Source organism: Puma concolor, chromosome B4 (genome assembly GCF_028749965.1).
Source record: "Puma concolor isolate L17-30 chromosome B4, mPumCon1.1.hap2, whole genome shotgun sequence".
Lineage (NCBI taxonomy): Eukaryota > Metazoa > Chordata > Mammalia > Carnivora > Felidae > Puma > Puma concolor.
In genome coordinates, this window is record NC_141673.1 from 116,656,556 (window position 1) to 116,682,316 (window position 25,761).

Here is a 25,761-nt window from a genome sequence, read left to right on the forward strand (position 1 = left end):
TTCACCACTCAGGCCTCCGTTTTATATCTGCCCCAGAAACCTGAAACAGCAATTGCTACTCTAGGGTCGCTCATGCCCAGTGGAAAAGTAGCTCCAACGCCCCTTCCCTGGAAATTCAGAAGGGGTAATGACCTGAGAGATTTCAGCAGTGGCACCGTGAATTTGGACTGTCATTTCTCATCAAAATCATCTCTTGGATTTCTAAAGTAAACGCTAGAAAGGAAAAAAAAAAAAAAAAGTGAAATAATATAGCAGCTGTGGAAATCACACAGCTCCGAGTCTATGGTGTGAAATGAGTTGAAATTTCACCAGGCCAGGTACCTACGCCCCTCACGAATCAAAAAGTAAGAGAGGTACAAAGGAATTTTAGTCATGTCAAAATGTCACCTAGACTACTGTGTTATACTTTTCTTTGACTTGCTCTATAAATATTTTACTACAACTTTCAAAGTTTATAGGATCCTTAAGACTTGTAAAAATGTTGAGTAACTGGAAACCAATGACCGATACCTACCACAGGGATCTTGATTTTTCTTTACTCTCTCTCTTTTTTTTTTTTTTTTAAGATGTCATTGAACAGAACGCACTCTACCCAGGATTCCTTGAAAAGACAAACTCATCTCTTGGTTGCAGTGTTGTGAGTCCTCCGTCAGGAAAAATGGCTTCCTCATAGCAACTCTCGTTGATTTGGAGCTTGTCTCCACAGTGTCAGAACTCTCTGGTCTGGGCCCCGGACCTGGAGCTTCCTGGCTCACACACTTCAGAGGCTTAGTGTGTGGTGACTTCCTGCTTCATCCCAAAGAGACCACGGTCGCCTGGATCCCTGATGTCGGCCTCACACTCAGGTTCCTGCAAACAGGGAAGGCCCTGCTTCCTGTCCTCCCCAATGTCATCCTACTGCATTCTGGGAATGATAGATTTTAGAAGGACATGTTTCCAAAGGATCCTTCACCAAGCTGGATGTTTTAGTTGCACGCTTCAGAAATATACACAAGGGGCTTCTGATCTGAGTCAGTGATCTGACTTTTATTGACTTCTGAACTAATTGTCCTGATTTCTAGCTTCTGTAAAAGTACATAGCAAGTGGTCAGCAGTCTAGACAAGATTAATTCATCTGTGGGTGAGGCTACTTTTATTCTACCGATTGAATCCTGCGTGCGTCTCTTTTTTTTCAATAGCTAATAGATTAAAATTTGGTCTCTAAAGGTGTATGAACCTATCACAGAGAGACGTGGAAACCCATACATGAAGCAAACACAGAAGCTGGATGTTATGGTTCCTTGGGTTTGTAAGCAACTTCAAGGCATAGCCTCCACTGTCTCCCATCTCCCTGGGTGTAGACGTGCCTTAAACACAATCAAAAGTGAAACCAGCAGTAAACTGAATTAAATGTAAGGAGTTAATAGAAAAATACATATCAGACAAAGAGTTACTCACTTGGTAAAGCTTTTGTACAGAGAAGACTCCTTTTAACATAAAAAATTCCAACACTCGCATGTTTTAGAGGGAGTTTTGCATGTTACAAAATAATCCTGCTCTGTAGGAAGGATTCGTCATAGACTTCCCTTAAAAAAGTAAAGTATTTCAAACATGATTGCAGTTACAAACGCTTGATTTACACACAACTCTCTGTGAATCTCTCTGTTTCATTAGGAAAAGTATTTCTGTACAAAGGGGAAAAAAAAAGCCTAAGCCTTGTTTTGATAGGGAAATTTGATCCATTTGCATATATTGGGTCTGATAGTTATCTGACTTTTGCAAATGTTTCAGTTCTCCTCCCTCTCTGCTATTTTGGGATCTGAGCTTCCTGAAGCTTTGAAATCAAGGCCTGTGTAATATGTTTTCTTTGGCTTTGCTGTAACATTCAGCATTAAATAGAAGACATACAATGATACGGGGGAAAAATCCAATGCTATTCTTGCCAAATCCTGGATGACTTCTTGGTGGAAATGGTCTTTCCATTTTCAATTCCTCATTCTTATTATAACATGCCTTCCTTTGTATATTTTAATCAAAGGACCCTTTCTGTATTTAAAAGCTCTGTGCTTATGTTTGAGTTCCTTGTTTTAGGTAGGTGTGTGGGTAGGGGTTGGAGAGGGAACACATTTGTTGAAGTAATAAGCCACGTCTGATCACAGAGGTTCTACGTGCTCAGTGAGACATGATATTCATGTCTTCTCGAGATGATTTTTCTTTCTTTTTAGTGTAGGCAATTATTTTTGGCCCAACAGGCATGTTGACTTGGTTAGTGGGACGTGAATTTTTTCGCTTGTTTTTCTGTCTCAAGAACGAAATTCTGATGACAGGCACAGCGTGGCCCCAAACGGGATTGTGAGGAGGAAGATCTGGGGAATGTCAAGAGAGCATCACCAGACCAGAGCCTGTTGTTCTTCTGGAAAATAAGCAGTTTCATCTGCGGTCACCTGCCTTCACCTGTACTCCTTTGGATAACTTCCTCCTTTTCAGGGCTCAGTGTGTAAGAGCTGTGGATTTAGTGCCTCAAGATCTCCCAAGATTCAGTCTTGAATATGAGATCTGGCCTGGGGTAAAAAAAAAAAAAAAAAAAAAATGCTTCCTGCCCAGAGCAGAGCCCAAGCAGTGCTCAGCACTGGTTAACAAGGTGACTTTGCCATTTATGAAAGGGCAGGACCACTCTGGTGAGCCAAAACCAAAGCAGAAAAAATACATCTTTCTTGTGAAGTTCAGATGTAAAATATTTTCCATGTTCCCAAGAATTTTTTTAAAAGCCTCAGCTTTTCTCCATACCATAGTTGGACAAGAGCTTTCCTAGTTAGTAACCGATGGGTAAAGATTGTGTCTTTTCATCAGGAAGCCAGGCATTTAGGATTTACACATCTTACAATTTCAATAAAAAAGATCACCCAACATTAACATGCCTTTGATGAGGCACTCATATATGATTTAGAGTTGTTTCCCAATAATCGCACAACTGGCCTAATCACACAATGGGCTTTAAAATAATGCATTTTCAAAAGAATGCAAATATTTCCTTTGAGGCGATATTCTCCGATGAATTTGGCGTGCCCTAGTTTGAAGACTTTCATCTCCGAACAGGCCAGGGTTTCTCTTTTATCTAGCTGCCTGGCTTGCTGAAAATTTCCCTGACATACAAAGGAAAGCCTACAAAATGTCCAGTCTTACCCAAGGCTTCAAAAGTACTCAGTGCTCCAGATAAAATCTGTCCCACGATTGTCTCTTTCTTACAAGTATTTAGGAAAACCTAGCTTCTGAGTTCCAGGCTACTTGGTTACAGCTGAAAGTGTTCATGAAAACGTGTTCCCCTTAGAAACCTTGAATAAGTCAAAACTAGCAAGGGCTCTTTACTCAAAGGCCTACGGTTTTATCATACAAGGTTACACACTTCTCCAAGACCAGGAAAGCCATTCAAACACTATATTAAAAGATAGAATATAAGGTCTTAACAGACCTGGCTGGTGGGGCATATCTCCTAACTCAACCATCTGCTTAAAAACTCCTGCAAAAGGTGAATAGAAGGCCTGTAGGACCTCAACACACAGCTTTGGGAAGGCAGGACCCTACAATCAAAGGTCATTGGAAACGCACTCTTTAATTTTTTTTTTTTAACGTTTATTTATTTTTGAGACAGAGAGAGACAGAGCATGAATGGGAGAGGGTCAGAGAGAGGGAGACACAGAATCTGAAACAGGCTCCAGGCTCTGAGCTGTCAGCACAGAGCCCGACGCGGGGCTCAAACTCACGGACCGCGAGATCATGACCTGAGCCAAAGTCGGCCGCTTAACCGACTGAGCCACCCAGGCACCCCTGAAACGCACTCTTTAGACTAAAGTAATTCTAGCAGTTGTCATTCTGTTTGATGGAAATCTGCATCGTGAGTTTGCGCCCTCTTCCCCACAGCATGATTATTATTGAAATAGGTAAATATTGGATTTCTGGATTGTGAACCTAGGCAGTATGATTCTGTCTCATCTTCACTTCACCAGCTGCCCATGGTCTAACCTCAGTCACATCTGAGTATATACCTGCACGTCTTCATTCATTAGCTTACAATAAATACACTTGCGTGAAGGCAGAGATGATCAGATAATCTTTCAAGTTCCTTTCCAACACAGATTCTCTTCTTTTTGTTGGTCTGTAGTAAGAAAACCCAATCTGTGGTCAGAGTTTACACAGGGATATCAGTGTGAGCCTATATGAGAAAGTCTGAACATGAACAATCCCAGAATCAGAAAAGTTAATAAACCAGTTAACAAAATGTACTGAGCATTGGCACCCTTCAAAAGAGAAAGATCAGGTTACATTTTTTTTCAAGGCAAAGAAAAAAAAAAAAACCTAATTAGTATCATGCTCTGAGATATACTTTTTATTGAAAGCTATGTTTTTATTTTTAATTAGTTCAATAAATGGCAATAGGCAGCTTTTTCCTTAAGTAATTCCCCAGGCTGTAGAATCACTGTAGGAAATTAGCTCCATTTCAGTCTTTGATCCTTTAAGACCAGGTCTACAGCTTTGCTGGACTAGTGTCAATCGTTTTAAGACCCCAGAGAAGGAAAAGCCTTACTGTCCCTAACAATGTAAAAATGCACAGTGTCAGGAAAACAGGGTTCCATGTACATTAAGCAAAGAACAAAGCTGATCGTTACCCATAAAAGGAAGGATTTACATGAACTCTCCCCCAGCAGAAGAGGTGGGGAAAGGTTAGCATGAGGTTGTTAGAGAAACCTTTGAATCTCTTTTTGTGTCTAATGACCTTCATTTGAAGACAGTCCCCTTCCTGACATTTTATCTAAATACATATCCCAAGTTGTCTAGGTTGGTTCATTAAAGTAAAATAATATCACAATATAAAAAGTCTTTACAATAACAAGTTTTCCAATCCCAAGTAGTGACTTCTTTTAAGCTGTGCAATAAGAAATTGTTCTCGTAGAGTGTTGTGTTATTGTCACTCATAGTTTCCATTTGCCTACCCTTTATTTATTTTTCTGATGGTAATAAAAAATAAACTTACTCATGCATCTCTTAAATGATACACTTTGCAAGGTAAAATCACAGTATGGTGAGTTTAAAAAAAAAAAATGCCACCCTACCCTTAATTCTTCCATTTAGTGGAGCCTCGTTGTTTTACTTAAAATAAGTGGGTGGCTATTTCAGTTTGCATTTCCTTTCTACCAGAGGATTCTTTTAAATTTTTTTTTTCAACGTTTATTTATTTTTGGGACAGAGAGAGACAGAGCATGAACGGGGGAGGGGCAGAGAGAGAGGGAGACACAGAATCAGAAACAGGCTCCAGGCTCTGAGCCATCAGCCCAGAGCCCGACGCGGGGCTCGAACTCACGGACTGCGAGATCGTGACCTGGCTGAAGTCGGACGCTTAACCGACTGCGCCACCCAGGCGCCCCGAGAGGATTCTTTTAAATACATATGTATGCTTTAAGAGAATTTCACCTGGCAGTTTGGCGTTGACTGGTGCTAACTAAAATTTGAGAACTGTCTCACATCTACAAATGTCATATCCCTTCACGCAGAGACAACGGTTTGCTGAACATTTGCTCTACATTAGAGATTTACGATCTGCTTTTGTTCCTGTGTGTCCCCTAGGTTTTGGCCACATTTGTACATAATCACTCGCTCCTTTTCATATAGGTTCAAAGTTCCATTTTCCCAGAATTCGTCTCAAGGCTCAATAAGGATATCAAATTTCCACTTCAGCATGGGGGGACTATCTCATATAATCTGTAACTCCCAATGTCATATACGATGATTTTTTAATTGTGTGTCTTATTTGCAAGATATCTGATCATGTGGCATTAACCAAGTTCCTATATTTACTTTGGAGCAACATTTCTTTCCTGGGGCTCATTTGGCTGGTTTCACATTCTGGTGTAATAATATATCATACACAAACTTAGGGAAGAAATTAGAAAAACAGTCTATTCATAAGAACAATTTAAGAAATCTACTGGGTTGGAAGCCTTTCTCCCCTGGTTGAGATCATTTTATTTATTATTTTTTTTTAATTCATCTATAAATTATATCCTAGAGGAAAACTTCGTGCTAGGGACAGTGAGCACCAAATCCCTATGCACTTTTTATTTGTGCAGCAGGATATCTCAATGCCTCATGAGAAATATGATGTACCCCAAGATGGGAGGTTCTGGGGCAGAAGTGCTGGCCCAGCTCTGGGTTGAGATCACAGCCACTCTCTCTGCTTAGGTTCCATGGACCTCACTTTGCCTGAACAGAGGATCCTTGATTTTATTTCACCTGCGCTGTTCCTCTCCACTCTCAGACACTCAAAAGAATAATTATTCCCACAGTCGCCATTGAAACCTGCCTTTTGAAAAGTCTGGACCAGGAAACCGATGAATATCTCTGAGTTTGCAAAAATAGAATCGCCACTCCTGAAACTTTGGTTTCTTATAAAGGGACTTTTGTAGAGGTCCCCACCGATCTGTTTACATTGGATGTCTGTTGGGTTGCCTACAATGGCTGCCTGGAGCTGTTGGCCACAAGAACTTCCTCTCTATCTCCTTCTTCACCTTAAAATGGATGCTAAGGTCTCTTCTGGACCCTTATCCCCAATTTTCTTTTTTTTACCCAAGTGTTTATTCAGGGAAAAACCATCCGTGGCAGAATATGTGGTGCCAAAGGAAAAGGGAGGGTAACACCTCATGCCGGCTGTCACTCCCTCCCCCTCCACATCCTTATTCCCATGCCCCATTGCTCCATAACAAATTACCCCAAAACTTAACAGCTTAGAACAACCATTTCTTTACGCTCACAAATTTTCTGGGTCAGGAATTTAGTCAGAGTACAATGAAAATCGCATATGTCTGCGCAGCAGTATCTAGACTCTCAACTGGGAAGACTCCACAGCTAAGGGTGACTCAAACAGCTGGGGATGGAATCTTCTGGAGGCATCTTCACTCACATATCTGGTGTTTGATGTTGGCTGTCAACTGAGATGTCAGTTGCCTCTTTACATATGTCCTCTCCATGTGGTCTGTGCTTCCTGCCAGCTCTGAGCTCCAACAGTGAGCAAAAAAGTGAACAAAGTGAAAGCTACATTGTACTTTCTACCTAGTCGTGAAAATCATGCAGTGTTGTACTGGCTACAAGCAAATCACAAACCGACCCAGACTTCAGGAGAAAGGACATTGACCCCACCTCTCAGTAAGAATAGTGTCAAGATGGGGCGCCTGGGTGGCGCAGTCGGTTAAGCGTCCGACTTCAGCCAGGTCACGATCTCGCAGTCCGGGAGTTCGAGCCCCGCGTCGGGCTCTGGGCTGATGGCTCAGAGCCTGGAGCCTGTTTCCAATTCTGTGTCTCCCTCTCTCTCTGCCCCTCCCCTGTTCATGCTCTGTCTCTCTCTGTCCCAAAAATAAATAAACGTTGAAAAAAAAAATTTAAAAAAGAATAGTGTCAAGACGCTCGGCAGTCGTGGGGCACCACCTGGGTGGCTCAGTCTGTTAAGCACCCGCCTCTTGGTTTCAGCTCAGGTCATGATCAAGCCCTGCATCAGGCTCTGCACTGACAGCATGGAGCCTGCTTGGGATCCTGTCTCTCGCTCACTCGCTCGCTCGCGCTCTCAAAAATAAATAAATGAACTTCAAAAAAAGAAATTTGCAGTCTTTTTTAAAAATCACCACATTTATCAACCTCATCCTTCCAAGGCAACATTCAACATTCTTAATGTCTTCACATTCATTCCTTCATCAATCCTCTCTCTCTCTCTCTCTCTCTCTCTCTCTCTCTCTTTCTCTCATGCTCTTCACCCCAGGACACTTACTTGATGTCTTAACGTTTCTCTGCAATATACCTGATGTGTTTTTTTTCCTTTGTACAAAATAAAAACAACAACAAAACTCGTGGCTTAAAAAAAAAAAGTTGAACCTGTAAGGAATGACCGAACAAAGCAACAACCCAAAAGGGAGCGCACTCTCACACCCAACTTTTAAACCCACACATGCCCTCCTTGACTTTTGTTTCCGGCAACTATGGAAAAGAATCTCAGAAATTTCAAACCAGCTGTAAATTCGCTTCAGGGACAGCAGGGCAGAAAAGTAGCACCAAGACTACGTTCTGTTTTTACAGTGGGGTGAGAAAGAGAAAAAGGGAGAAACCCCAATATAAAACAACAAGAAGCAGAAAGGCACCCATGAGCAGAAAAGCCAGCCTTGGAGTCCTTTGGGCATAGGACGTGATGGAGGGAGAATCCGAACCAGGAAGGGACCCAGATATGGTGATAAAGGATAATTCTATTGCAGCCTACTTTAATTAGCTGTACTCAATAGAAAGGACACAGCAGACGTGAGATTCCAAGAGATCAGAGTTCAAATATGCCATTTACTATCAATACGTGCATGCCACTGTCCACTTCGTTCGTGAACAAACTGAAACAGCATTGACCCACAGCCATGTGGCCAGAAAAGGCCAGAGCCCGTCTCCAGATCTCCTGCTCATCACTGTGTCTCTTTATGTGTTCCTTTCCCCTGACAAACTGAGAACCCCCCAACGAAGGGCAGGACCTGTGTCACTCATTTCTGAATCTCCAGAACTTAGCGGCGTGCCCCACACACGGTGGGTATTCTGCAAATAGTTTGAAGTCATTGACGAGCAAACAAATGTTGTTCGGTTCCAACAGGGATGTTCAAGTCTGTGGTTCGGAGAGAAACGGGATGGAAATGCAGATTCCAGCACAATCTTCCAGACTGTCTCTACGGAGTCCGGGTAAGTAAATCTGAATCTCTTCCATGACAGACAACCTCACAGGCTATGTTTAGCTGACATTAAAACACTTCGTTCCCGGGGCACCTGGGTGGCTCAGTCGGTTGGGCGTCCGACTTCAGATCACTTCATGATCTCACGGTTTGTGAGTTCAAGCCCCGCATCGGGCTCGCTGCTGTCAGCACAGAGCCCGCTCCGGACCCCCTGTCCCCTTCTCTCTGCCCCTGCGTCACTCGCGCACTCTTGCTTTCTCAAAACTAAATAAACATTAAAACAAATGTTTTTTTAAGTGTACTAATTGAAAAATAAAACTCTATTCCTTTACCCTGCAACTTGGCTGTTTTCTAAGTTACAAGGGGTATTTTTCCTTCACTACATTATCCTAGAGGCCATGCACCAGCTGTTCTGTTGTGCTATTATATAATCTGAAACAGAGGGAAATTACAAACAAAATTCCCAAATACCTATTCACATTCGATTCATTTCACAGGTGCCCGTGTGCTACCGATGCCAGCGGTTTGATTTCATGTCACCTGGTTACAATTTAAAGCCTACCAAGAAATGGCCTGGTTTGGAAAGTATAAAAACCAACGGACAATTACGCGCTGGATATGTTCCCCCAATTCTGTAACGACACGATTGGCTGAAGGCTTTTTAAGAACTAGATTTGCCGCGAGACTCTAAGTAATTGGAAATTTTTCTATTTTGGAAAATTCCCCCTCGCAGTCCCTTTAGCCCACGTAAAGTGTCCCCAGACTTTCTGCTTTTTAGATACCTCACTTGTAGTGTGATAGTTGTCCTGGGTATAAGCAGGATGATATCAGTAACAAGGGCTACGTGGGTATCAGTATATGTAAGGCTAAGTAACTGATTTCCATTCTCATTCAACTCAGAAACACGTGGGACACACTTTTTTTATTTGAGAGGGAGAGAGAGCATGCACCCATGCAGGCATAGGAGGGAGAGAGGGAGAGAGAGAGAATCTTAAGCAGGCTCCACACACAGCTCGGAGCCTGACTCAAGACGACGCTGGGATCACGACCTGAGCCAAAACCAAGAGTCCGATGCTCAACCGGCTGAGCCACCCAGGAGCCCTACACGTCACATTTTAAACTCCTGTATTTCTACCTGATATCCACATATGGGGGAAAGTTCTAAAGCATCAGTGCGTCCCTAATGCTTCCTGATATCCATATATCCCAACATACAAATATGTGTTAATAAAGAGAGAGATTTTATACGAAACCACCTCAAGAACATAACTGATTATTACGATGCTTGGTGGTGTAGTCACATCTCTTCACGTCTATTTGGAGCCGGATACGATTCGAATTGTCTACTGAGTATTCCCAGTCACAGGTGAGGCACCCAAGGCCCACAGAAATTGGACCACTTCCACCGGCTCCCCCTCATCTGCTGTTCTTCCCCTCGCGCCACAATGTCTCTTTACGAGAGTATGTTTTCATTCGAGGCAGGTAAACGATAAGATATATTTCACGTTTGTTTGAATCACAGGTACCCCGTGAATTTTCCAGCCCCAGCTTTTCTTTCTCCCTACCTTATGTCCAGCGTCCCCCCCACATAAAAAGTCGACGTCCGGGTTAGAACTCTCACATATGGAGCTTCCTTTCAGTACTGAGAGAGTGCAAAACGCTCTCCGTTTTTGAGAATCCCCAGAGGTTTTTCAGGGTTATTCAAGCGGGCGGCAGGTGGGGCTTACGGGCCCACCGCCTCTACTGCCCTCCCTGAGCTGCAGCGGGATTTTGCCGCCCCATCAGCCGAGAACCGGGGGAAACCAGGCTCAGGAGATGAGCCTCACAGAGTCGGGATCGGTCTGGAAAGCACGAGAGTGAAATGGAAGCCAGATTCACTTAGTTTCCTTTACAGAAGCATCAGCCCCACTCGGACACCGGCTGTCTTCCCTGCCAGAGAAGAAGAAGAAACTGCTTTGTCTCGTTCACTTCGTCACCTAAAACCATTTCATGGGCTTGACAGCCGCTGCTTGCTAATTATGGGGCCAACTCCTCAGCATGAGGTTTGTGGCATCGACAGATCCCGGAACAATCCAGCGATTGTCTGGGGGAAGCTTGGGCACTCGGGGTTGAGCACTTTCACGTCAATTATCCCCACGGGCTGTCACGACTTGGAGCTGCTCTAGTGGAATGAAGGGAAGAAAAGTAATGAGGAGCTCGGAGGCCTGCACACCGCTCACTGGCCCCGAAGAACATTCCGCCTGAATCTCTGTTTCCGGCCGTCGAAGACACGATGAGAGCGGTTCCACACACCCCTGCTCCAGAAAAACACCACAGAGCTCCCATTCCCGAGCATTAGCATTCACAGAAAGGGGTCATTCCCTACAGAAATGCGATCCGATTTCAGCTCTAGGCGTAGGTGTTTGGGGCCTTGTCATTTTCTCAGCGGTAACAAAAAGGTTGAAAAACGCATCCCCTTTCTTTCTTGGAATGCTTTGCGAAGGTAGAGAGGAAGGCAGAAGGGGAAGAGCCACAATACGGTTTCTTGGTGCGTGTGGGGCCTTGATGTTTAAAAGGCAAACTACACAGGATAGTGGGGAGTCGGCGGTCTCCCCAAATCCACGTTCCACATGTCCACACACGTCCAGGCTGCCCTTCCCCACCCGCCTCGCAGTTAGGTGTCGTTGTCCGGGCCGCCGGACCATGGCTGGGCCCAGGCCTCTGCGGAGCGAGCGGGCCCACCTCCTCCATACCTGCTCCCCTTCTTACACCTTGAACTTGGATGTGCGCATAACCACCTTCAACCGTGCAGATGACAAGCATTCCGGGGAGTCAGCGACGGCGGAGGACAGAGCAAAGACTTGCCAAGGAACCTGTGTCCTTAAACAGCAGTGGGTCAGAGCAGCCCGCCTCTGGAACTTTCACCTTGGGCTGTCACATGAAAGACATAAACTTGTTAGTCTTTTAAGCCACTGCACTGTTGAGTCTCTGAATAACAACTTGGCCTTCTGCGCTAATACAGACAACGGTTCTCGGCCCACATCAGAAGGGGCTTCCCCAGCCGCTACTTTCTTCTTTACCGGCTCCCCATACATCACATAACATCTCGCAGAAAGCCCAACCTTTATCCAGACTGATGGAAATGATTCCCCCAGCCTCGAAAATCTTTCCTCGGGAAGCGGCTCACTTTCAGCAGCAGGGATGTCGCCAGCAGTCCCTGGGGGAAAGTTTGGGCTCTCATCCAGGGCATAGCCACGGGCTCTCAGGCCCGGGTCCGAAGTGACCTTCCTTCCAAGCTAGGGAGGTCTGGTCCACGGTCCGGGGAGTCTGTTTCTCTCACCAAAAGGCCAGCAAGGAATTGTGAAATGCAGGAGCCAGAGGAAAGATGTGGAGACTATACTAGAATGCCTATAGCTTTTGGACTCACGTACGAGAAGAAAATAATCACTTCTGCAAATTAGATCATGGGTCCATGGGAGGGCAATTACTCATGGAACAAGACGTGTCATACTGCCCAGAGACAGTCAGTGAATGTAACTATCATCCCCTGAGATGATTTTTATCTTGGATTAAAGACAGTGATAGAGCAGCACCTGGGTGGCTCAGTCGGTTAAGCTTCCGACTTTGGCTCAGGTCACCATCTCACGGTTTGTGGGTTCGAGCCCCGCATTGGGCTCTGTGCTGATGGCTCGGAGCCTGGAGCTTGCTTCAGATTCTGCCCTCTTTCTGCTCCTCCCCTACTCGCACTCTGTCTCTGTCTCTCTCTCTCTCTCTCTCTCTCAAAAATAATTAGCGTGAAAAAAAAAATTTTAAGCGATAGAGATCAAAGAACTTGATATGTTCGGGTTGTTAGTGGATTAATATATGCTAATTATGTAACTTATTAACTAATATATGAGTTTTCATAGAACTTTCTACAACGATAAAAATGTCCTATATCTACATTATTCAATATGGTAGCCACTAGCCACAAGTGGCTAATAAGCACTTGAAATGTGGCTAGTGCAAACGAGGACCTGAATTTTTAATTATATTTAATTTAAGGAACTTATCATTGGATAGGTGTATGTGACTACTGGCTACTCTCTTGGAGATCACAACTTTGTTCAGCATAGTTTTCCTGAAAAGGGCCAGATAATAAATATTGGAGAACCACGTGGTCTCACAACTCCTCAGTCCAGTACTACAGGGTGAAGGCAGCCCCAGACAATATAGAAATTAATGGGCATGGCTGCGTACGGTGAGATTTGATTTGCAAAAACAGGGGCTGTTTGAGCCTCGTCGATGAATTTCTAAATGCTTTCCACGATGTTTTTAGCTGCCGAGGCTGAGAAATAAATTCACACCAAAGTGTTAGTGACAATATATTTCAATAGCTGCATGTTTCCCTCTTTTGGTAAGGACCCAGAGGAAAAGGTACCTAACCTGGGAGAGCTCATCTCAAATTTCAGCATCTCAGATGCCATGGGACCTGGTAGGAGACACGTGGGGAAGAATGCCTTTCTTTCCTCGTGCCCCCACAAACCACTTTCCAGAACTGGAAAGCCCCTTGTTCTCCTTGCCAGGGTCCTGCTCTCAGTCCCTGCGTTGTCATGACATTTGGAGGGTGTCTGTTCCCATCAGAACTTTACCCTTACACAGCCCGGAAGGGGATGGAAAACGCCCTGGCCAATTTGTCTTACAGAACCAAAACTCTCCTTCGTGTGTCACTTTTATTTGGTGCCAAAATTAGAAGATTAAAAAGGTAGATAAATCAAAGCCTTTTCCTACCTGGCAAAGGCAAATCAATAGACTCAATTTCCCAGAGTCTCAGAGAAGCCATGTTTCATTTTTAAATTTCACCTCAAAAGCCATAACTGGCGAATACAGGATATGCTATATCCAGCACATGAGGCTCAGTGGGAAAGAGAAATGGAAAAAAAAAAGAGAGAGTTCTGGGGCCAGAGAGCCACAGAAAATAGACTCCATAATGAAGAATCTGGAGCCGTCTCAAAGGCAGTGCTTTGCACATTCTGACTTCTGATTTAATACTAATTAAAGACACATTTAAGTTTAGCCCACATTTGCACCCTGACACACTGCCGGGTGCTTTAGGGAAAGGCTGTCTTCCCCTGTCCAAAAGGGGTGGAGGTAATTGTGGCCTGGAGAATAAAAGCGAATCATTAGAAAAATATGCTGAGAATGTGGAATATCCTCACAGCCGTATCATGAATAGTTTCCTCTTGTGGTCAGGCTGGAGGAAAATGTATCTTGCGATGCAGTTATGATATCGTCAATATTGAATGGAAAATGCTCACATACACGGGTGCCCCAGGACAGATCAAGGAGCAAAGTTATTGCAGGCAACTCTTAGAGATGCTTTTCTTCTTTTCCCTAGGATGTTGTGTTGCCTTCTAAACTTGGCATGAACAGTAGGGTCTGATTCCTTGATTGTTTCCTATGTCCTTGCCCCCGCCCTTCCTCTGACCCCCATCTTAAATCAAGCCCCCTCCCCGAAGCACCTGCTCTTAAGAGTTTTCCAAATCTTTCATGAGGGCTAGGCCCCTAGCCTTCCAATACTTCCCACTGGTAAGAGAAAAGCGCCCACTACCACCAACGTCCCAGTGGTTCTCGATGCACTCAAAACCACCAACTACTACAATCTATAGGAGCCCTCTACTTACGTTTAAGGCTGGCTGCGCGTTGTCACCCCACAGACGCTTTCGTTCCCTTTACCCCCGGCCTCCCCCTCAACAAAGCCCTAGCCACTGGCCAAGAGAACTGGGATCTCCTTCTAGGGTAAACTGTGCACCAAGTTTGGGCTCCATAACTCAGGTCACTGTAAGTGCGATGGAACAGCGCTGAACTGGAGTGAGGTGAGCTGAGTTCTAGTCTATCATTAGGAAACTCATTTAACCAGTCTCTTATGGAAAGTAAATGATAAGCTGGAACACTGCCTGCTTGCAAATTCGATGACTGTCCGAAAAATGACCAAATCTAGGATGCTACCATGTTCTACATAAATTGACAAAGTCCTGGGGAAGGGCTTAAAAACAAATAAATTGTCCTACTTGAAAGACGAGAAATGGACAAATTAGCTAGTTTGGGGAGAGTTGTTAGTATTAGTGATAATTAAAGAGGTGATGATACCTAAGACAATCAAGGGTCCTGATAAGGAGTTTTAGAGAAATTAAAGAGTAGGATACAGAGCTCTGTCGTTAGCTCAGATCTATAGTAGAAAGGAGTCCTGCATATTCTTTACAAGGGCATAAAAAAAAAAAAAATTGCGTTTGGGAGCTGCTTTCATAAGTGGTTTGGCCAGTGTGAAAAATTGTTCATTGGATGAGAAAAATTTTAGCAAAAGTTGAAATTTTCTGGTGTGAAACTACGGAGCAAAAATGTGTGATTCTCCATGGAAACGTGGTTTCGAAAGAAGCCAAGGATCTGCTCGCACATTTCAGTGACATCACGGGGAGCAAAGCCACCAATGCTGCTACTAAACCATCCACAGACTGGATGGAGAAGGTCAGAAGCCAGTACTCCCCGCCGGAGGTAGAGCCTACACAAGGTGCATTTGCGCGGGGGGTGTGCTCCTGAGCTACAGTGGTTCATCCAAGAGAAGAAAGGTCCCTGGCCGCTGTTCAGGGGAGACCAAAGCTGGCATGGTAGAGGAAATCCCTTGCCAGGTCATTTTCTCCTCCAGGCAGAAGAAACCAGCGAGCTTTTGGCCATGGGCAAAGGACTCGCTTCACTGTGGCCACGTGGTTAAGTCTTATGTTGGGTCGGATGTTCCTGTGCTACCCTATGAACTCCAGAACAGTTAGGTGCAAGAATGCGAATGAGTGAAACATTGTCTAAGGTTCTAATTGAACTTCTTCTGTTGGAAAGACAAGAAAAGGCAAAGGAAGTCAGGGCTTTCGGGATCACACTACGGAATGTTAGTATATTACCCTCTTAAAGGGAATGAGGAGTCTGCACAGGAGGCCTACACAAGGTTGTTTCTTGAAGCCCTTTGGCTTTATATATTAAAAACAAACAAAAAAAGGCTAATCACCATCTGTCAATAGAAAAGTGATTGAATATTCCACAGTATACCCATGACAAAGGATACTATGCAACCATTTAAAAAATAATAATAAAGGGGCACCTGGGTGGCTCGGTCGGTGAAGTGTCCAACTTTGGCTCAGGTCATGATCTCACAGTTTGTGGCTTCAAGCCCCGCGTCGGACTCTGTGTGCTGACAGCTCGGAGCCTGGAACCTGCTTCCGATTCTGTGTCTCCCTCTCTCTCTGCCCGCCCACCTCACACTCTGTCTCACAAAAAAATAAATAATAAATATTTAAAAATTTTTAAACAATAGTGCTAATAAAGCCCAACCCTTGCATTGAACTAGAAAAATCTCTAAAATGTGTTTTGACATTAAAAAACAAGTTACCGATGAAAAGATACAGTGTGAGATGGCTTGTATTTTTTTTTAATCCCACGATAAAAATGAAGATTTGGAAAACTTTTTTTATTTTTTTTAATGTTTTTTAATCTTTCTTTATTTTTGAGAGCGAGACAGAGTGTGAGCAGGGGAGGAGCAGAGAGAGAGGGAGATACAGAATCGGAAGCAGGCTCCAGGCTCTGAGCTGTCAGCACAGAGCCCGACGCGGGGCTCGAACTCATGAAAGATTTGGAAAATCTTAAGAGCAGGTGCTTCTGGGAGGGGGCTTGATTTAAGATGGGAGTCAGGGGGAATTTCAATTGCAGTATGAAAATGTTTTTAGCTGAATATATTGTGTGTTACCTATGACAAAATGGTTGAGATCAGGGATTTGAGGCAAGATTCGCTTTTTCAAAATTTCAGCTTCAATATTTAGTATCTGAGGCAAATTATTGAACCTCCCTGAGCCTGTTTCCCCATCTACAAAATGGCGGAAATGATAGTTCCTAATCACAGAGTGGGTTATAAGAAATAAATGACCATGTATCCAACCCCGAAAATTTTTCTTAGAAGACCAAAGAATTTACATCCATGGATGTGGGGCGCCTGGGTGGCTCCGTCAGTTAAGTATCTGACTCTTGATTTCAGCTCAGGTCATGTGCTCACAGTTCATGGGTTCGAGCCTGCATCGGGCTCTGTGCTGACAACGCGGAGCCTGCTTGGGATATTCTCTCTCTCTCTCCCTCTCTCTCTCTGCCCCTACGCCACTCACCTTCTATTTCAAAATAAATAAATAAGCATATAAAATTGGGGGAAAAAACATCATTAGGTGCTCAGGACAGACAGGTCATGACCCAAAGGGCATGGACTCTCAAAGTCCTGAGCCCGCTCCGTCGTGAGGAAAAATGCTTAGGTCATGAGGGCAAGGAGGGATGGGAGGTGGGGGAATGGATGAGTCAGAATTATATAAAAAGAGGCCTCACTTCTTATTTTAAGAACCTGCAGTTAAGCATGCTTAATTAGACTGGCATAATTTAACCCTTAATATCTCCAACTAGTCCAAAAGCTACTGGGCATCAAAATAATTTATTTTGGGACACCTGGGTGGCTCAGTCAGTTAAACGTCCAACTTTGGCTCAGTTCATGATCTCGCGGTTCGTGGGTTCGAGCCCCGTGTTGGGCTCTGTGCTGACAGCTGGGAGCCTGGAGTCTGCTTCGGATTCTGCGTCTCCTTCTCTCTCTGTTCCTCCCCTGCTCGTGCTCTGTCTCTCTCTCTCTTTCAAAAATAAATAACGATTAAAAATTATTAAAAAATAATAATAATTTATTTTAATATCTGGTACATACCCACAACGAACCACAATCTTTTCAAGTTATCAGGTATAGCTGTTAGAGACCAAAGAATTCAGAATCAGTCCTTGACACAAGCTGAGTGATTTCAAGGAAATTTGGAGATGTCATATACAGTGAGATTATTTATCAAGCAAACTTCTGGCTATTGTCTTAAAAAGAAAGAAAAATAAAAAGGTTCATATCGAGAGCACTCTTCTTAGACGTTCCTAAACTTTAGTGTTTTTTTTTGTTTTTTTTTTTTTTTTTTTTTCAAATCTCCAGGTATCTTCGAGACTACCAGGGGCCGAGGGCCTACTTAAGTCAAGTGTTAAGGGCCAGGAGAGGCTTAAACTAACTACTTATTAACTAAATTGTTAACAGGGGATAAGATCTCGCTTAAAGAGGTGGTACTTTTACTATTTGAGTGCAAAGAAGGAAATGCTGTAATATCTTCGTCATATTTGCTGTCTGTGAAAACGGTAAGCGAGTATGTGTTTACTGATAGAACGAAGTTTTCTGAACGATGGCCGAGCGTCACTTCTTAAATATTTACCTCGTTCAGCCCCAGGGAGAATTTCCAATAACAAAAGATTTGCTGTTTGTTTTGTATTGAGTGTGTGCTATAATGAGTTTCCAAAGAGTAAGGGTCTTGAGGCCCATTTGACTAAACTTTTTCAGAAGAGTTCAATGTACACAAACCGTTCGTTAACGAGAGCAGAAATATCCCTGGAGGTAAAGTTTGGATTCCTGAAATGTGATTTGTATTATATTCGGAGCCAAAGCACAGTAGGAATACCTATCAGATTATAATAGAGAGATAAGATTTGAAATTCAATTATGGCGAGCACGTGAATGTCAACAGCTCATGGGGACACTCTTCAGGAATGGATCAGGTGAATAAAATGGCAGCGGCTTGGAATCGTGTTATTATCAGAACAGGAGATCTGAGGAATGTTTCGCTCCGACCGAAAGTTTCTACGGAAGATTAATTACTGTGAATATAAGTAATTCCAGAGATAACGTGTAAAGAAAACATGACCCTAGGATGGAGAACAGTTGCTAGTCCCCATCCATACTTGGCGTTTGTCAAGCACCCCTCTGGATAAGTGTACCGGGCACTGAAGGGACGTGGCCAGGAAATCGTCTCAAAGCGTCTGTGCTTCGTGATGGAAAACAAGACAGACAGACATAATAGGTATATCATGACACATACATAAAAGATATCCACTGGAAATACGGAGAGCCCTCCACTGACTTGACCATAGTGAGGGCTGCCAAAATTATAACAACTCTCGAGAGACTTAGAAGATTGCCGGAAACATAGAACAGACACATGAGAGAACTATTCTTATAATAATCAAATAACAATACATCAGAATCTCAGCATCTTGGAGGCAGAGGAGAAATTAGAAATGACAGGTTAACCCTTTAATACGTGAGTAAGTGAAGATACGAAAAACAGGAGGAAAAAAACCCGATATGTAATGACCGGCTACTAGAACGCAGAGGACGTATGGTGCGTGACCTTATATACCTGATGCCACGTGGTTCTCCTCACTGCTCTGTGAGGCACACACGTTATCCTCCATTTGCAATGAAGGGACAGAGGAACAGAGCTGAAGTGCGGTCACATAACCAAGAAGATGTGGCATCAGGGGGCACACCCAGGTCCCTTCGCCCGCCCCTGGTCTTCCCCCCAAACCATGCGGGGGTGGGTTAAGTACCAGGCCCACATACCCAGGAACAACATGGCATGCTTGCGCCCAGAGGAGAGGTGAATCTGGGAAGTCTTCCCAAGAGAGCTGGAATCCGAACTAGGATGTAAGAAAAAACATGAACCGCAAATCGTAGGAAGAATAAAGCTAGTAGTGGCATCGATAGCCTCTACCCTCAGTGCTTATCTGTCCCACCCAGGCAGAGGCAAAGTCCTCAAGGATTTTGAACACCCCCCCCCCTCCATTGTGGGTCTCATTCCCCATGGCATTTTCAGCAGAGGAGAAGGCCTGGATCACAGCACACTCTAGAAATACACGTTGAAGCAACAAATGCAGAGAGACCTGGCTATGACTGAGAGGGTCTGATGTGACTTCTCTGAGGACGAGTAGAAAAGATTTTTTCTAAATGAATAGCTAACAGGGAGCCTAGGTGGCTCAGTCGGTTGGGCATCCAACTTTGGCTCAGGTCATGATCTCACGGTGCGTGATTTCAAGCCCTGAATCCCCCCCTCTCTGCCCCTCCCCACTCACGCTCTCTCCCTCCCCCCCTCAAAAATAAACAAACACTGGGGCGCCTGGGTGGCTCAGTCGGTTGGGCATCCAACTTTGGCTCAGGTCATGATCTCACAGTCTGTGAGTTCGAGCCCCACATCGGGCTCTGTGCTGACGGCTCAGAGCCTGGAGCCTGCTTCGGATTCTGTGTCTCCCTCTCTCTCTGCCCCTCCCCTGCTCCTGCTCTGTCTCTCTCTCTGTCTCAAAAATAAATAAAAACATCAAAAAATTTAAAAAATAAATAAATAAACATTAAAAACAAACAAAGAAACAAACAGCTAGGAAACTGGAAATACCGAAATTTGACAGATTTATCCAATTAACATGTCCCTTCTCCTGCTGTCCTCTTGTCCCACGCGGCTAGCCAGCCTCCAACCTTGGCTGGAAGAGTGTCTTCTGTTTTACTGAGTCTCTGTTGAGGAAAGGTCGCACCATCAGCCCAAAGGTTAAGGATGGTTCTTCCCTCCTACATCCCAAAAAGACTGAAGGAGAACCCAGGACCTTGAGTCCACACCAGAAAAAAAAATCGCTGACCCACTCAGTACCAACACACTTATCGGTTTTGAACCTCTGGCTGGCCAACATTCCCAGGGGAGCAGGGGCAGACAGAAAGGTCCCAGTCAATGGCTTATAATCAATTTGAGTTTTGGCGAACGCTGGATGGAGTCACATTAATAACTGCAGGACAGAAGGGTAGTTAAGGAAAAACCTAAAACCGAGGAGACAATCTATTCTGTGCAGGGCACTCCAGGTCACTAGAAAAACCTCATTCACTAGACATAAAAGAGAAAAACATAAAAGAAGCGCCCCTCCCACACTCCTAAAAAGTGTCTGGCCTTTGTGTTGGAGTCCGGCCCCCATCCTGGTTCTTTTTTCTCACAGATTAGGGGAGAATCATCTTCAAGAGCAGTTAGGGCTCGTGAGACTCGGAGAATACATCATCGCATCGCTGGTGGGATCAGCCTCAAATGAGCCCGCTTCAAGAGAAGAGATTTCCTTAAAACTCCAGACATAAAATACAATCTTTATCTCCACCCAATCTTTACACCATCTTCCCGGACATTCTTCAGCCTTCTCCAAGCTTTTGCCCTCAGAAAGCTCTTTCCCCCCTTCATTTCATACTGTACTCAAAATGTCATCACCTGTCACAAATAAAGACAGCTCTGTCCTGAATCTGGGGGCAGTGCTGGGGGTAGTGATAGACGACTTTACTGTCACTGTGTTGACAATATGAGCACTTCCTTCCAGTTTGGCACATCAAAGTCTCAAGAATGGGTCAAAAGTAAACAAAAGTGAACTTAAATGGGCCAAATACTCCGATGAGTGAAAATGGTCTCACGTCTGGGAACCAGGAGACCTGCCGCTTAGAAGTTGGACAGATCACACCCCTCTTGGAGCCTCAGTTTACCTCTCTGTAACATGGGAGTGATATCTCCCAGGATTGACCCGAACATTAAATGACAGAGCATCTAGCCCAGTGTCTGCTCCCTGCAGGCCTCCAGGCTGTTTGCCAACTCACCCCAGCACCCACTCAAATATTAGCGGGCGCCACCAAGGCCATCCCCTGGGAGCAGAGACACTGGATGGTTAACAAGCTTAAAGAGTTTAAGGAGTGGGGTGCCTGGGTGGCTCAGTAGGTTATGTGTCCAACTCCTGATATCAGCTCAGGTCATGATCTCGTGGTTGGTGAGATTGAGCCCTGCATCAGGCTCTGCACTGACAGTGTGGAGCCTGCTTGGGATTCTCTCTCCCCCTCACTCTCTCTCTGCCCCTCCTCCCACTCTTTCCCCCACTCTATCTCACCCTCTCTCTTTCTCTCTCAAATAAATAAACTTTAAAGAAAGTTGCACCTTTATCTCTTATCACCTTGGATCTTTTCATTTTTTAAATTTTTCTATTAATCTCTGCAGCCAGTCAGACAGGAGTTTTCATAAAGAGTTAATTTTCTCGAACCTTAAGGTTAGAGAGAATTTAAGTTCTCAGCTCGAAAGATATTTACTTAAATATCATCGAAAGAGGGAAAGGTCAGAATCAGAAAATTGACAAGCACAAAGAAAAGGAAGGTTTATCAAGTTTACTGGTAGCAAGATGCAGAAGAGATGCAAATATATGCAAATGAAAGGCCAACCACTGTCTTGAACGGCTAAAAGACAGACATACTATAAAATGAAATATAATGACCAGAAAGGTAAGCCTTTTTATTCTAAAGCAAAAATGAAAGAAGAAAAGGAAAAAGGGAGGGAAGGAAGAAAATATTTTTACAAACACAGTAAGAGGGCACCGTCAGGCATGACAGTCATTTGGGAAGTATGTGCGCCACATAAAAGTTCCAAAGCTAGTGGGGTGCCTGGGTGGCTCAGTTGTTAAGCATCCGACTTCAGCTCAGGTCATGATCTCACAGTTCATGGGTTTGAGTTGGAGCCTGGAGCCTGCTTTGGATTCTCGGTCTCCCTCTCTTTCTGCCCCTCTCCCCTGCTTGCTCTCTCTCTCTCTCTCTCTCTCAAAAATAAATAATTAAGACATTTTCTTTTTTTCAACGTTTATTTTTATTTTTGGGACAGAGAGAGACAGAGCATGAACGGGCGAGGGACAGAGAGAGAGGGAGACACAGAATCGGAAACAGGCTCCAGGCTCTGAGCCATCAGCCCAGAGCCCAACGCGGGGCTCGAACTCACGGACCGTGAGATCGTGACCTGGTTGAAGTCGGACGCTTAACCGACTGCGCCACCCAGGCGCCCCAAGACATTTTTTAAAAAAGTTCCAAAGCGAGAGACAAGCAGGGGTCCAAACCCAGCCCTGTTTCCTTGCCAAGCTGTGGTCATTGCCTACATCAGTCGACAGGGATGCCTTTTTCCCAATAGTCCACCCGAGAGGGGCACCTGGGTGGCTCAGTCGGTTGAGCATCCAACTTCAGCTCAGGTCATGATCTCACGGTTCGTGGATTCAAGCCCCACGTCGGGCTCTGTGCTGACAGTTCAGAGCCTGGAGCCTGCTTCGGGTTCTGTGTCTCACTCTCTCTCTGCCCCTCCCCTACTTGTGCTCTGTCTCTCTTTCAAAAACAAATAAAACACTTAAAAAATTAAAAATAAAATAAAATAAAATACCAATCACAAAAGTGATCACACATTTTATGAACGACCAAAGCCACGAAGACGTTCCCTTCAGTTTCTTTAGTCTTACAAGCAAAGTAAATTATCAAGTGAACATTTCCTGGGGCAGAAGCCAACGAATATGGAAAAGATTCATAGAGCACTGCCAGTCATCATGTATTTAAATTTTGGATTTTGCCTTTTCTCTTTGTTTTCTGAAATTAAAAAGGTTTAGTTGTGTCATTTTCAACAATTCGGGGAAAAAAAATAGAGAAAAAAATTACCAATGGACTCGACCACTGGTTCTAAGAAATGTTACCTCTAACTGAATCTTTGTTCCAGTTCGTTTTCTGTTGTAATGAGGTACATTACAAGATCACCTGCACCACTAGGACTAAATACATGTTGGACAAAAAAAAAATTTTTTTTAATATTTTGATAGATTTAGTTTGCTAACATTTTATTTCAGATCATTGCATTCATGTTCGTATGTGGCCAACGATTTCATTTTGTTTTATCTCCCTTGCTCAGTGTTGTTATCAAGATCATACATATAAAGTGCTGTGGGGAGTTGTTCTGGTTCCATTCTTCGGAAACATTTATACAAAGTAGTGCTTATCTGTTCTTTGAAGATTTTGTAATCTTGGCTGTGTCTGGCTTGTTTTCTAAAGAGGGGACGGGGCCAGGGGAAAGCCACAGATGATTAACTTGATTCACTTCTTTTGTGGTATATTCAGTCTTTTTGGTTTTGTTACGTTTTTGTAATTGACATTTCCCTAGGAAATTGTCCAATTTCTCTGGAAGTTTCCCAACATATTGTCAGGAACTCATCCACAATATTTATTCTCAGATAGGTTCTTAAATCTCCATCTGTAGCTACGTCATGTCTCTTTCATGCCTCCTCCTGTCTTGGGTCATTTTCACCAGAAGTGTTTATCACTCTTTTCAAGGAACTAGTTTTTAGTTTAGTTGATTTTCTGTGTTATTACTTTGTTTTCTAGCTCATTAATTGCTAACCTTATCTTTATGATTTCCTTCCTTCTGCATTCTTTCTGCTTGCTTTTTTATTAATTTTTTTTTTTTTTTTTTACTGTATTCTGTTGAGCACTTAGCTCATGAGTTTTAGTCTTTCTCATTTTCTAATGGATGCAACAAAGGTTATAAATATTCATTTAAAGTCCCAGTTAGGCTGCACTCCACAGGGGTTTTTTCCTGTTCAATTTTTTTTTAATTTGTTAACTTTTACTTAATTTTTGATTTTTATTAGAGAGAACTCCAAACATCTCCAGAAGCAAACATTGCTTCACGTTGAATCATTCTGAAAAGTTCCTAGCTCAACATGCAAACGGCCTTTGGGTAATAGTGTTCCCTGGTTATTTTTATGCTAGAAATTCATGCGCGTGTCTTATTTCTTCTTGAAAACAAAAACCACACGCTAAATAACCTTGGGTCGCACACAGTAAGTGCTCAACCAAATCCGGATGAATGAAGCTTTCATTCCATACGACCCTAGGAAAAGCAGTTTATTTTACCAAAACACAACCTTAGCAACATGGCCTGGTAAAAAGAATTTTTAAATTACAAGTTTTATCACTCTACTTCAGCACTTTTATCGCAGTGCCCGCATCTGGCCTTCCACAAAAGTTCAGGGTAGTTGAACAAACACCACTTTAGGAGCTCTAGAGTAGCTGCCCAGGGATGGCCCGTCCTCGACGCCCGTCCAGCGTCAGTTCCAAAGGGTCGTGTGTGTCCTCCCCGCGCCTCTTGTCTACACAGTCCAGGCCGCATCAGCCGCACTGCTAAGCCCAAGAAAAGCACCACTGAGCCTTCCCAGGAAAAAGAACTTGTCGCCACACGAAAGAAAAGATTCCAGAGCCTTGAGACTCCACCACCGGCTCAACTGTTTCTAAGAATAGCGCGAACTGTGGAAAAAAAAAAAAAAATACTGGCACCAGACCCTGGTCTTTAATTGTCTCCAGGCTTGAAAATAGAAACAAGCTGAAACGGAAGTGCCCCTGGAAACGCTCCTCAGGCCTCCCTCCGTGCCGGGGGCCGGGATGCAGAATGTTGCGCTGGCTCCTGGTGACGCTGGCTCCAGGGGCAAACCCTGCGCGGTGACGTCACCTTGGCGCATGCGCTGCCAGGACGCGATGGGCCGTCCCGGGGCTGGAGGCCTGGAGCTCCGCGGGGGCTGCCAGGGCCCTGGGGTCGCCTTCCGGCTCCTCAGAGGTTCTCCCTGGGCCTCTGCGGGGGAGGGCCCAGGGCCCAGAAGGGTTTCCCCTCCCACGAGGGAAACTTGTTTGCCAAATGCCTTTCTTTCCATCTATTTTCATAATGTTAAATTTAGCCTATTGGTTCCTCAATCAGATTTTGCAAATAGTGCCCTCTCTTCGAAACACAAGGTCAGCCTTGCGACCAGGGAGGCCTCTCAGCCTAGTGGTGGGTGTCCGGCTGGACGCCCCCCCATTCACAGGCTGGCCGGCTAGCCCCCCACAGGTGACCAGGAGGAAGGACGCCACTCTTTATGGTTCCAGCAGGCACGCAATTGTGGGGATTTTTATAATGAAGAGGCAACGCTAATCTGAATAGGTTTCTTGCCAGAAACAAATTCTCAGACTTTTCTGAATAAAAAGTGCTGCATGCAAAAAGTTCAAAGAAGCTGAGTCTCCACACGTCCAAACATCGCTTATCGATCATTCAGGGGCGCCTGGGTGGCTCAGTTGGCTGAGGGTCAGATTCCTAATTTCCGCCGAGGTCATGATCTCACAGGTTTGCGGGTTCGAGCCCTGCATGGGGTTCTGTGCTGACAGCGCAGAGCCTGCTTGGGAGCCTGTCTCCCTCTTTCTCTGCCCCTCCCCCGCTTGCTCTCTAGCTCTCTCTCTCTCAAAACAAATAAAAATAAGTTTTCTTCAAAATCAATCATTTAGTGAAAAGAGGGTTTTCCCCCTGCAAAATCTCTAGCATTTCCA

The 25,761-nt window shown here is 44.3% G+C and overlaps 1 long non-coding RNA gene across 8 annotated transcripts in view; it reads right to left on the reverse strand.

The window, feature by feature from the left end:
• Window positions 1–25,761, reverse strand: part of LOC147579447 (uncharacterized) — a 118,466-nt gene that overhangs the window by 84,886 nt on the left and 7,819 nt on the right. For 2 of the 8 annotated variants that reach the window (XR_015253953.1, XR_015253958.1), the window contains 2 exons: window positions 11,469–11,630; window positions 3,599–4,132 (listed from right to left, as the gene is read on the reverse strand). The exons of 1 other annotated variant lie outside the window; for it this stretch is intronic. This is a non-coding gene — a long non-coding RNA (uncharacterized LOC147579447). Of the gene's footprint in view, window positions 1–3,598; window positions 4,133–9,977; window positions 11,631–16,100; window positions 17,379–24,297; window positions 24,715–25,761 lie in introns of those variants that run through there. 5 more of the 8 variants (XR_015253957.1, XR_015253952.1, XR_015253954.1 and 2 more) reach the window with 4 other exon arrangements.